Here is a 13799-nt window from a genome sequence, read left to right as displayed (position 1 = left end):
TGGAGGAATACATTAAAGAGAACCTAGCAAAGGGGTTCATTCGACCTTCATCTTCTCCAGCCGGCGCAGGCTTCTTTTTTGTAAAGAAGAAAGATGGTGGTCTGCGGCCGTGCATCGACTACAGAGGTTTGAACGACATTACCATCAAGAACCGTTATCCTTTACCCTTGATTACTGAGCTCTTTGACAGAGTTAGCGGAGCTACCATCTTTACAAAGTTGGACTTGAGAGGTGCATACAATCTCATCCGGATCCGTGAGGGTGACGAGTGGAAGACCGCCTTTAACACCCGTGACGGACATTATGAGTACCTCGTCATGTCCTTCGGATTGAGCAATGCTCCAGCTGTCTTCCAGCATTTTGTCAATGAGGTCTTCAGAGACATTTTATACTGTCACGTCGTGGTCTATCTAGATGATATCCTCATTTTTGCCAACGATTTAGAGGAACATCGTTTTTGGGTAAAGGAGGTTCTGTCCCGTCTCCGTGTCAATCATCTCTATTGCAAATTAGAGAAATGCGTCTTTGAAGTCAAGTCCATTCCGTTTCTAGGTTACATTGTGTCCGGTTCCGGACTAGAGATGGATCCTGAGAAACTACAAGCAATCCAGAATTGGCCGGTACCCTTAACCCTCAAAGGGGTCCAGAGGTTCTTAGGGTTCGCCAATTATTACAGAAAGTTTATACGAGACTTTTCCACCATTGTGGCGCCTATTACTGCTTTAACTAAGAAGGGTGCTAACCCGTCCAAGTGGTCTGAAGAAGCTATGCAAGCCTTTCATCTTTTGAAACAAAGGTTCATCTCTGCACCTGTTCTGAAACAGCCCGACATCGACTCTCCTTTCATCTTAGAGGTGGATGCCTCCTCCGTTGGAGTAGGAGCGGTGTTATCTCAGAGGGCTAAAGATGGCCATTTACATCCTTGCAGTTTCTTCTCCCGGAAGTTCTCCCCAGCGGAGCGCAACTATGCCATTGGCGACCAGGAGTTGCTAGCCATCAAGCTCGCTCTAGAGGAGTGGAGATATCTGTTGGAGGGAGCTTCTCATTCAATCACCATACTTACAGACCACAAGAACCTTTTATATCTGAAGGGCGCACAATGTCTCAACCCTCGTCAGGCCAGATGGGCACTTTTCTTTTCCAGGTTCGACTTTAAACTCCAGTTCTGTCCGGGCTCTCAGAATCGCAAGGCCGATGCCCTTTCCCGCTCATGGGAGCAAGAAAATGAGTCAGAGTCTTCAGACAAGCATCCTATTATAAATCCGTTGGCATTCTCCACGGTAGGGATGGACTCTACGCCCCCATCAGGGAAAAGTTTTGTGAAGCCGATGCTAAGGAAGAAGCTCATGCATTGGGCCCATGCTTCCCGTTTTGCCGGACATACAGGTATCCAAAAAACCCTGGAGTTTATCTCTAGGTCCTATTGGTGGCCAACTCTGAAAAAGGACGTCTTGGAGTTTATTGTATCTTGCCCAAAGTGTGCTCAACATAAGGTATCCCGCCAGTCGCCTGCGGGGCAACTGGTTCCACTATCCGTTCCCCATCGACCATGGACCCATTTGTCGATGGATTTCATTACAGACTTACCCATGTGCAACAAGTTCAATACCATCTGGGTGGTAGTTGACCGGTTCACCAAGATGGCACACTTCATTCCTCTCACCGGTCTTCCGTCAGCTTCCAAGTTGGCTCAAGTATTCATACAAGAGATCTTCCGACTCCACGGTCTTCCTGAAGAAATTATCTCAGATCGAGGAGTTCAATTCACAGCCAAATTCTGGCGAAGTTTATGTCAAGTCCTCCAAGTCAAGCTAAAGTTTTCCACGGCTTACCATCCTCAGACCAATGGTCAAACTGAGAGGGTGAATCAGGACTTGGAGGCCTTCCTCCGCATCTATGTGTCCTCCTCTCAAGATGACTGGGTTCAATTACTTCCCTGGGCCGAGTTCTGTCATAACAACCAGTATCATTCCTCATCTTCTTCAACACCATTCTTCACTAACTTTGGATTCCATCCTAAAGTCCCTGAGTTCCAACCGCTTCCAGCAACTTCTGTTCCAGCAGTGGATATCACCTTGCATCAGTTTGCCAATATCTGGAGGAGCGTACGATCAGCTCTGCTCAAGGCATCGTTCAGGTACAAGAAGTTTGCGGATAAGAAGCGTCGAGCAGTTCCTGCTCTCAAGGTGGGTGATCGGGTATGGTTATCCACGAAGAATTTGAGGTTAAGAGTTCCCAGTATGAAGTTTGCACCTCGTTACATCAGTCCTTTTAAAATTGAACAAGTCATCTATCCTGTTGCTTACAGACTCCAGTTGCCTCCCTTCTTAAAAATACCCAGGACATTCCATGTTTCCCTGTTGAAACCGCTGATCTTGAATCAGTTTCATTCCTCACTTCCTCCAACTCCGAAAGTCCAAACTCAATGAGGCGTTGAGTATGAAGTGGCCAAGATCCTGGACTCACGTCACCGTTACGGTCAACTACAGTATCTTATTGACTGGAAGGGTTACGGCCCTGAGGAACGTTCATGGACCAATGCTTCTGATGTCCATGCTCCTGCCTTGGTCCGGAGATTCCATTCCAAGTTTCCTCAAAAGCCAAAGAAGTGTCCTGGGGCCACTCCTAAAGGGGGGGGGGTGCTGTCACGATCCGGGTATCTGGACGCCATTTCTTACCCATCAGATGCCTCCTAAGGCTGGCTCAGCGCTCCAGGACCGGATCCCATCTGTTATCCTAATGTTCACATTCCTGCATCCTCTCCTGTCTCTCTGAGACGCTGTCACAGTAATGCCATATTACATCTGGCATGGCGTCTCCCGCGGCCTCCGCCGCCGTCCCTGAGCTTCTGCATGCAGAGTGTCAGAGTGGCGATTACGTCAGCCGCGGCCTCCGCTGTGTCCGCGTGGTTGGATGTGCACTTGTCAGCCTGGCGTCTCCTGTCTCCGGTGGCCGGCGCCGCCATTACTGTTTTCATTACCACATGGATTACAAACCAAACTTCCCTCCAAGTGTCTGCATGGGCGCAGCCATCTTGGATTCTGTCAGCTGATCATTTCCACCAATCTGTTGTCAGTATTGTTAATCTGCATAATTGCCTAGCCAATCCCTTCCTTGCTGCAGGTATAAATATGTTGTGCCTGAGCAAGGAAGGCGTCAGTGCTTTGGTTGTCAAACCTAGTTCCAGTTTGTCTCTCTCCTGTGATTGTCTTTCAGGTTCCAGCTCCTGTGTCAATACTTCCACTATAGAGACCCGCTCCAGCATTCCACCTGCGGTGTAGCCTGACTCTCCGATCCATTTGGATTCATCTGTTTCCAGCTACAGATCTACCTGCTTTCAGCATCCAGCTTCCAGCAGTGGTCAGCTCTTCTTAAAGTGCCGGTACCCTTTTCTGCAGATTATCATTTATCACCGGCATTATAATTTCACCGCTCTCAAACTTAAACTTCATCTCATATTTCATCGCTCTCAAGTTCATTTATTATTTAACTGGTTCCAGCCAGTATCCTCTCCGTGCCAACTACAGTCTGGTTCCAGCCAGTATCCACAGCAGCCGTTTTATCTACAGCAGCCCAGCTTTTCCTGGAACACCAGCTGGTACGATCCTGGGCTTTCTCCATTGCTACAGTCGGGCCTGGTAAGGACTTTCCAACTAGAAGATTATAAGAACTATCTCACACTACCAGAGCCTGTGGCTCTTGCCACCCTGTAGTACCCAGGAACTGTATTTATCCTCTGCTGACTTTTATGTTTTCTTTTACTGCTGCTGTGTTGCGGAGTTGTCACAAATAAACATCATTGACTTTTATCCAAGTTGTCGTGGTCACGCCTTCGGGCAGTTATTCTTCATGTTACTTACATGTCCAGGGGTCTGATACAACCTCCCAGGTTCCGGTACATCTCAGCCCCTACAACTGAGGCTGCCTCCCGTCAGCTCAGGCCCTCAGTTGTGACATATTATGGCGTATCCTTTCCCCTCACTTGACAGGTTACGGTGGGAATCCGCACCCACGGTGGACAAGGCCTTGACGCGCTTGTCCAAAAAGGTGGCCCTGCTGTCCCCGGACACGGCGGCCCTAAAGGATCCTGCGGATCGCAGGCAGGAAACTACCTTAAAATCAATTTATGCGACTACGGGAGCCCTGCTCAGACCTGCAGTAGCGTCGGCATGGGTGGGTAGCGCAATTGCAGCGTGGGTAGATAACTTGTCATCTGACATTGACACCCTAGATAAAGACAGTGTTTTGTTGACCTTAGGTCACATCAAGGACGCAGCGTTATATATGAGAGAGGCTGCGAGAGATATTGGGCTGTTGGGTTCAAGAGCCAATGCCATGGCAGTTTCTGCTAGAAGGTCCCTGTGGACCCGTCAATGGACAGGTGATGCTGATTCAAAGAGACATATGGAGGCTTTGCCTTACAAAGGTGAAGTTTTATTTAGGGAGGGCCTCGCGGACCTGGTTTCCACAGCTACCGCGGGTAAGTCTTCTTTTTTGCCTTACGTTCCCCCACAGCAAAAGAAAACACCTCAATACCAGATGCAGTCCTTTCGGTCGCATAAGTTCAGAAAGGGTCGTGGCTCTTCCTTCCTCGCCAGAGGTAGAGGTAGAGGGAAAAGAACACCAGCTACAGCTAGTTCCCAGGAACAAAAATCCTCCCCGGCCTCTACAAAATCCACCGCATGACGCTGGGGCTCCGCTACGGGAGTCCGCACAGTGGGGGCACGTCTTCGACTCTTCAGCCGTCTGGGTTCAGTCGGATTTGGATCCTTGGGTGGTCGAAATTGTATCCCAAGGCTACAAACTGGAGTTCGAAGATGTGCCTCCACACCGATTTTTCAAATCGGCCTTGCCAGCTTCTCCCCGAGAGAGGGAAATAGTTTCAGCTGCCATACAAAAGCTGTGTCAACAGCAGGTGATTATCAAGGTTCCCCTAGTGCAACAGGGGAAAGGGTTTTATTCAACCCTATTTGTGGTCCCGAAGCCGGATGGCTCGGTCAGACCAATTCTGAATCTAAAATCCCTAAACCTATATTTGAAAAGGTTCAAATTCAAGATGGAATCTCTCCGGGCAGTGATCTCCAGCCTGGAAGGGGGGGGGGATTTTATGGTGTCACTAGACATAAAGGATGCATACCTTCATGTCCCCATATATCCGCCTCATCAGGTGTACCTGAGATTCGCTGTACAGAATTGTCATTACCAGTTTCAGACGTTGCCGTTTGGGTTTTCCACGGCCCCGAGAATTTTCACCAAGGTAATGGCGGAAATGATGGTGCTCCTGCGCAAGCAGGGGGTCACAATTATCCCATACTTGGACGATCTCCTGATAAAGGCAAGATCAAGAGATCAGTTACTAAAAAGAGTGTCTCTCTCCCTGAGAGTACTACAACAACACGGCTGGATTCTAAATCTACCAAAGTCGCAGTTGGTTCCGACAACTCGGCTGTCATTTTTGGGCATGGTTCTGGACACGGGAAAAAAAGAGGGTTTTTCTCTCAAAGGAAAAAGCCCAGGAACTCCAGAACATGGTCAAGGACCTGCTGAAACCAAAAAGAGTGTCAGTTCATCAATGCTCTCGAGTATTGGGAAAGATGGTGGCGGCCTACGAGGCCATTCCGTTCGGCAGGTTCCATGTGAGAACTTTTCAGTGGGACCTTCTGGACAAGTGGTCAGGGTCCCATCTGCAAATGCATCGGAGGATAAGCCTGTCCCCCAGGGCCAGGGTCTCTCTCCTGTGGTGGCTCCAGAGTGCTCACCTTCTAGAGGGTCGCAGGTTCGGCATTCAAGATTGGGTTCTTGTGACCACGGACGCGAGCCTCCGAGGATGGGGAGCAGTCACACAGGAAATATGGTCAAGCCAGGAGGCTTGTCTACACATCAATGTGCTGGAATTAAGGGCCATATACAACGGCCTGCAACAGGCGGAGAAGCTTCTTCGCAACCTACCCGTTCTGATCCAGTCAGACAACGTCACAGCCGTGACGCATGTAAACCGCCAGGGCGGGACAAAGAGCAGAGCAGCAATGGTAGAAGCCACCAGGATTCTTCGCTGGGTGGAAAATCATGTAAGTGCTCTGTCAGCAGTCTTCATTCCGGGAGTAGACAACTGGGAAGCGGATTTCCTAAGCAGACACGATCTCCATCCAGGAGAGTGGGGACTTCATCAAGAGGTCTTTGCAGAGGTAACAAGTCATTGGGGACTTCCTCAAATAGTCATGATGGCGTCACGCCTCAACAGAAAGCTTTGAACGTATTGTTCCAGGTCGAGGGACCCTCAGGCAGTGGCGGTGGACGCCCTGGTGACACCGTGGGTGTTTCAGTCGGTCTATGTGTTCTCTCCACTTCCACTTATCTCAAAAATATTGAGAATCATAAGACGAACAAGAGTGCAGACAATACTCATTGTTCCAGATTGGCCTCGAAGGGCCTGGTATTCAGATCTTCAGGAAATGATCACAGAAGATCCGTGGCCTCTTCCTCCGAGGGAGGACCTGTTTCAACAGGGGTCCTGTGTGTTCCAAGACTTACCGCGGTTACGTTTGACGGCATGGCGGTTGAACACCAAATCCTAGCTAGGAAAGGTATTGAGGGGGAAGTCATCCCTACTCTAATCAAAGCTAGGAAGGAGGTAACAGCGAAGCATTATCACCGTATCTGGAGGAAATATGTATCTTGGTGTGAAGCCAAGAATGCTCCTACGGAAGATTTTTAGCTGAGTCGTTTTCTCCATTTTCTTCAGACAGGAGTGGATATGGGCCTAAAGTTAGGCTCCATTAAGGTGCAGATTTCGGCCTTATCTATTTTCTTTCAGAAGGAATTGGCTTCTCTCCCAGTAGTCCAGACTTTTGTAAAGGGAGTGCTGCACACCCAACCTCCTTTTGTGCCCCCAGTGGCACCGTGGGACCTTAACGTGGTGTTACAGTTCCTTAAATCACACTGGTTTGAACCTCTTCAAACAGTTGAATTAAAATTTCTCACTTGGAAAGTGGTCATGTTGTTGGCCTTGGCATCTGCGAGGCGGGTGTCCGAATTGGCGGCTTTGATCACAAGAGCCCCTATCTGATTTTCCATGTGGATCGAGCAGAGATGAGGACTCGTCCTCAATTTCTGCCTAAAGTGGTTTCGTCGTTTCATTTGAACCAACCTATTGTGGTGCCTGTGGTTACGGGTGACTTGGAGGATTCCAAGTCCCTTGATGTAGTCAGGGCCTTAAAAAAATTATGTAGCCAGGACGGCTCAGGTTAGGAAAACAGAGGCACGGTTTGTCCTGTATGCAGCCAACAAGATTGGCGCTCCTTCTTCTAAGCAGACTATTGCTCACTGGATCTGTAACACGATTCAGCAGGCTCATTCTACGGCTGGATTGCCATTACCAAATTCAGTAAAGGCCCATTCCACTAGGAAGGTGGGCTCTTCTTGGGCGGCTGCCCGAGGCGTCTCGGCATTACAGCTTTGCCGAGCAGCTACTTGGTCGGGTTAAAACACTTTTGCTAAATTCTACAAGTTTGATACCCTGGCTGAGGAGGACCTCATGTTTGCTCAATCGGTGCTGCAGAGTCGTCCGCACTCCCCTGCCCGGTCTGGAGCTTTGGTATAATCCCCATGGTCCTTACGGAGTCCCCAGCATCCTCTAGGACGTAAGAGAAAATAAGATTGTAAACCTACCGGTAAATCTTTTTCTCCTAGTCCGTAGAGGATGCTGGGCGCCCGTCCCAGTGCGGACAATTTCTGCAAGGCTTGTATATAGTTGTTGCTTACATAAGGGTTATTATGTTACATTTGAGATCAGTCTCTGGCTGATGCTGTTTTGTTCATGCTGTTAACTGGTTTAGTATATACCATGTTGTACGGTGTGTATGGTGTGGGCTGGTATGTGTCTCGCCCTTAGATTAACAAAAATCCTTTCCTCGTACTGTCCATCTCCTCTGGGCACAGTTCTATAACTGAGGTCTGGAGGAGGGGCATAGAGGGAGGAGCTAGTTCACACCCATCTAAAGTCTTAGAGTGCCCATGTCTCCTGCGGAGCCAGTCTATACCCCATGGTCCTTACGGAGTCCCCAGCATCCTCTACGGACTAGGAGAAAAAGATTTACCGGTAGGTTGAAAATCTTATTTTCTCACTCTTATCTTTCTTTACACTCCCATCCGTCCTCTTCGCTCTGCTAATGCACGCAGTCTCTCCTTCCAACTGATTACCTTCTCTCACTCCTACCTCCAAGATTTTGCACGTGCTGCTCCCTATCTCTGGAATTCTCTACCTCTCCCCCTCAGACTCTCCATCTCTCTACAAAACTTCAAACGGGCTCTCAAGACCCACTTCTTCACCAAACCCAGCCAAATCTCCTCCTAACCCTCTTATCTATGCTCACTATCTACCCCTTCTGTGTCACCTTTTAGATTGTAAGCTTGCAAGAGCAGGGACTTCTTTCCTCATGTGCCTTTCCTTTTCTAACTTACACTATCTTATACTCCATACTCCCTTTGATGGCACCTAACCCCGGGATTTCTATACCTGTCCTATATTGTCTTGTACTGTAAATGCTGTTTTCTTGTTTGTTCATTTGATTATGTCCTGTGTAATGGGCGCTGCGGATCCCTTGTTGCGCCATATAAATAAAGGATAATAATAATAATAATTTGTACAGCATGGAATCCATAACTAACATCCTCCGGGAAGCCGCCTAATCGTTTGAAAAATGTGTTTTCTCATCCGCAAGTTGTTATCAACGAGCCATAGCATACGCAATGAGTTTTAAAACTCATTGTGTATGATAAATGGTTCTCCAGCCAATCAGCTCCCAGCCGTCATTTTTCAAACACATGACAGCTATGAGCTGATTGGCTGGATCATCATCTATCATACACCACAAGTTTTAAAACTCATTGCGTATGATAAGGGTATGGTGACATAGGGCGCTATCTGATTTGTGGTGTGTCATGTGTGTGTGTGTGTGTGTGTGTGTGTGTATAGGGGGGGGGGGGGGGGGGAGGTGTGACATGAGCCTGCTCCAAATGCCATTTGCTCTCTGCCTCTGTGAAGGTAACCATTGCCAACCCTACGATCCTGCGACATTGAGACTGCTGCTAACGTTTTAAACCGCCGGCAGGCCGCAGTCGTACTCTCTCTCTGTTCCATTGTCGTGTATTTTACAAGAACAGTCAGTGGGAAGTGCAGCTTCCCTGTCTCGTGTTTGCTTATGCTTACTGCAACTTGTGATAGTAAAATGAGTGGGGCTTCTAGGAAAGAAGAAAAAGCGTTTGCAAGAAGAACAGACATGAAGATAACGTCATTTTTGGTAACCAGAAACAACAACAGTTGGCGGGTTCAAATAAAGCTATTATTGCTTCATCCCCATTTTCATATTATGCACCCCCATTCGCTTTTGTGTAGAATTTCATGGGGGGGGGGGCAAAACACAGTCTTTGGCCGACCAACAGACATCGGGGGGGGGGGGGGGGGGGGGCAACTGCCCCCTCTGCACCCCTGGTTCCTACGCCACTGCAGGGACAGAGCTTGTGAGAAAGCTCTGTTCCGTGAATCCACTTGCTGAATGTCTCAGGGTATTTTTTAGAGGAAAATACCCTGAGTTTGTGTCCGCACACGAAGCCCAGAAAATGCTATTTGGTATTTTTTACAATTGATTTTTAGTAAATCTGGGAAGATCGCATTTCCCATTACAATTACAAGTAAGGGAAATGTGATCTGGAATGCGAATTTAAGGGCTTGGCGGGGAATTTTGCTAATTCTACTCCAAATGCCCTTTAGTACATTCTGGTGACACTAAAATAATGTGAAAAGAGTGTGAAAATACTGTTTCATGTTATTTTAGTAAAAATAATATTAATAAATATGCCTGTAAGCCTTAATACATCTCCCCCTGTTTAAAAAAGGAGCTAGTTGGTTGGTACCTTATCTCTCTCCACGTTATCTCTCTCCAAAGTTTAGTACGTAGACCCATCAGCCTACTTCATAAAATATGTAATTTGGATGGTATTGCGGCTTCATCAAATGTGTTATAGCCTCTTCTTGATTGAAAAAGATTTAAAAAAACAAGAAAGGAAACCGTGAAACAAGAAGAGAACGCGTCCTACACCTGACTTGTTCTACAAATAAAAGCTCGCCGCCGTGTACGTTTTTTCTTTTCTTCGAGATCTACTGAAGGGAACAGACTGGGACTTCAGGGGTCTTCAACACACAGAACCTGTCTACTCTTAAATATATATGTCACAGGCTGTATTTTAAAAATGACAGTTAGGAGCTGATTGGCTGGCACTTTATCTCATGCACTTTATCTCCATCCAAGACTTAGTAAATAGACCCTTTAGGGGGATATCCAATTATCCCCGATAAAACATCAGACTTTTTTCCGATGTTTCACCTATTTTCATTTACAGGGTATACAAAATGGATCGACCCGTAAAAATAATAGCTGATCTCCCGAAAAACACACAGGTTCAGTGAAACTTGTGTGTTTTCGGATGAAACAGCGCAAAAACAGGGCTATTTCCGGGGATATTGCTGCGCCTGCCTAAGGCAGGTGAAACAAAACCTCAGATAAGCCTGGACTCGTGCCCGCTTATCGGGGCTAATTAGATAGCCCCCGGCGGGACAATTAGCCCCGGTAAATTACCGGGGCTAATTGGATATCCCCCTCAGCCTGAAAGGCATGCACTCTTATACTTATTTGACCATATCTGTCTAGAGTCTGTCAGTGTAGTATGTAAATGTCCCGTATTACCCGATTATTACCAATCAATCAGATTATTTACTCACCATGTACTTGACTTGCAATTATCTATTACCTGTTCCGCAGGAACATTCCTCATCCTAGGAATAAATTTTCCTGCACCTCTTTCCCAAATCATCACTTATATTCCCCTCATGCAAGTCGGGTAACCGGTGGCTGTACAGCTGCTGGGAATATATACGTCCCAGCACTCTATTCCCTGCCAGCCAAACTTGTCAGGATAATTTTGTTGCATCTGGCGTGTTGGCTATTCTGAATCACAGCCCGCACTGATAACGCCATGCTTAGAGACGGACCCTTATTAATGAACAGTGTTTGGACCAAAAGACTGATCAGCCGCTCTCAGATTTTACATGTTCAAAATAACACAAACTTTCTTTTTTTGTAACTGAAGAAAAAGATTCCAGTATCAGGTTTTCCTCAATGCACCGATAACACTAGCACAAAAACGTAAAATATTGTCATTTAGTGGCGTGTGGTGTTTATATATAGTTAATTATAACACTATAACGTGGTTAGAGTATGTGGTTATACTGAGAACTGAGGGGGAGTAACTTATTAAGTGCAATATTATAACCCTTTCCCTGGCAATACGCAAGCAGACGTGAGTATAGTGTCCAAATTGTGCAAAATCAATCAAAACACATTTCTGCTAGAGTTCTAAGGTTACTGTGCATGAAATTTGCATTAAAAAAAAAAGTTCTAGGACGGCAAGAGTAATTCCGGGCTTACATTACCAGACCACGTGCAAGCAATCATGATTAACCGAGTCCTGTATAATATCACTAAAATAACTTTCTTTTCCGTAATCCTGCCAAAATAAATTAACACTGCGTGTAACCCCATTAAAATAATTTACTGATTTGGTGGTTTCTAGCAGCCTATACCCAGTAACTACTGCTACTGCCAAAATGCCTGACTCCAAATTCACTTTTTGGGCACACCTGTGTACCAATATTGTAAAAAAATTAAACTAGAATGGGGTGGGGGGTCCTTAGCAAATGTGACTTTCCATTTTAAATATATTTTACATATTGACCACAATGCATGGCTTTAAGTTCTATTAAAATGTCTGCGTTACACCTACATTCAGGCTGGTTGTGTCGTACATGCTGCCATACTGCTGCAAATGTTCACTGCCCCTAAGTTTATTACGGTTAAATATCCACTACTGGTATGTAATGTACTCTAGTCCATTCACTGCCTACAGCTTTACTTATTTCTTAGAACATGAATAATAAATGAAATATATATTACCTCTGTATAGGACCACAGATGTATTGGAGGATATGGGATGGATTATATTGCATAGAAAGTAAGTAAGGTGGGTCACTTACCTCTTGTAGGAAAATAAATTCTGCGTAGGGTCAGATAAATGCAGACTTTCTTGGTGCTCTTAGTACTTCACCCCCAGGCTCAGCCACGTGGTAAGTCACCCCTCTACCTGCAGCAGTCCCAGTCTGTCCTCTCTCTGCATGGATGGCACTCTCACAGAGACAGATGTTTCCGTAATCTCTCTATGGTGGGGTGTATCTGACTCCCAGCCCTGTGTGTGGATGTAAATGGTTGTCATCCACTCTGTCTGACTCCCTGTATTCTGGGTAGCTGCGAGATGACTGACAGATGGAGAGAGTGAGAAAGGGAGAAGGGAGGGAGAGATATGTCCAAGTTATGATGTAATGGTAAAATCACTGATACACATCTGTAATGACATCAATTCGTTTTACAGCCCTCTCTTGGCTTCACAGTCTTTCCCCCCTTTCACCACTTCTCTTATCCTCTGGTTCTCTCACTCCTTTCATTCTTTCCCCTCCTCTCTCTCTCTTCTTTCTTGTCCAACCCTGTATTTTATTATTCTCTCCATCTTCTTGGCCCCCTTGCACATCCTTATGTACAGCCACCCACTCCTGCAGCACACAGGTTTTACTGTAATCTCACATATGTGCTAAGCTCTAATTCCCTCCTGTCTTTCTTCTGTAAAAACAATGTACTTCATGAATTCAGTTTTACTACCTGTGAACTTTCTCTTTTGTCCCCTCATGTTACTCATCGGTTTCAGCTGAGAACATAAGAATTGCAGTTTCCACATTTACTTAAGCATAATACTCTTTCCTTCTTCACATATTAAACAAATTGATCTCTCCCTCCTCACAGATCCCGCCACACTCTCTCCTTCCTCACAGATCATGCCATACTCCCTCCTCACAGATCCCACTACACTCTCTCCTTCCTCATAGATCCCGCCACATTCTGTCCTTCCTTACAGATCCCACCACACTCCCACCTTACAGATCCTGCCACACTCTCTCCTTCCTCACAGATCATGCCACACTACACTCTCTCCTTTCTCTTACATCCCACCACACTACCTCCTCACAGATCCCAACACACTCTCTCCTTCCTCACAATTCCCGCCATATTCTCTTGTTCCTCACAGATCCTGCCACATTCGCTCCTTCCTCCCAGATCCCCCTGCTCACTCCTTCCTCACAGATCCCGCCACACTCTGTCCTTCCTCACAGATCCTGCCACATTCTCTCCTTCCTCCCAGATCCCACCGCTCTCTCCTTCCTCACAGATCCCGCCACACTCTGTCCTTCCTCACAGATTCTGCCACACTCTCTCCTTCCTCACAGATCATGCCACACTACACTCTCTCCTTTCTCTTACATCCCACCACACTACCTCCTCACAGATCCCAACACACTCTCTCCTTCCTCACAATTCCCGCCATATTCTTTTGTTCCTCACAGATCCTGCCACATTCGCTCCTTCCTCCCAGATCCCACTGCTCACTCCTTCCTCACAGATCCCGCCACACTCTGTCCTTCCTCACAGATCCTGCCACATTCTCTCCTTCCTCCCAGATTCCACCGCTCTCTCCTTCCTCACAGATCCCGCCACACTCTGTCCTTCCTCACAGATTCTGCCACACTCTCTCCTTCCTCATTGATCCCACCACACTCTTTCCCTCCTCACAGATCCCAACACACTCTCTCCTTCCTTACAGATCATGCCACACTCCCTCCTCACAGATCCCACTACACT

The 13799-nt window shown here is 46.9% G+C and overlaps 1 protein-coding gene across 2 annotated transcripts in view; it reads right to left on the bottom strand.

The window, feature by feature from the left end:
• Positions 1-12411, bottom strand: part of TNXB (tenascin XB) — a 148725-nt gene extending 136314 nt beyond the window's left edge. The window contains exon 1 of one of the 2 annotated variants that reach the window (XM_063938154.1): positions 12089-12411. The gene's annotated coding sequence lies outside the window, so the exon portion shown is untranslated. The remainder of the gene's footprint in view (positions 1-12088) is intronic. The other variant, XM_063938155.1, reaches the window with a different exon arrangement.
• Positions 12412-13799: the final 1388 nt, after the last annotated feature.

Source organism: Pseudophryne corroboree, chromosome 8, assembly GCF_028390025.1.
Source record: "Pseudophryne corroboree isolate aPseCor3 chromosome 8, aPseCor3.hap2, whole genome shotgun sequence".
Classification (NCBI taxonomy): Eukaryota; Metazoa; Chordata; class Amphibia; order Anura; family Myobatrachidae; genus Pseudophryne; species Pseudophryne corroboree.
Note: the sequence above shows the minus strand (reverse complement) of the source record. Positions and strands in the feature narration are given on the sequence as shown.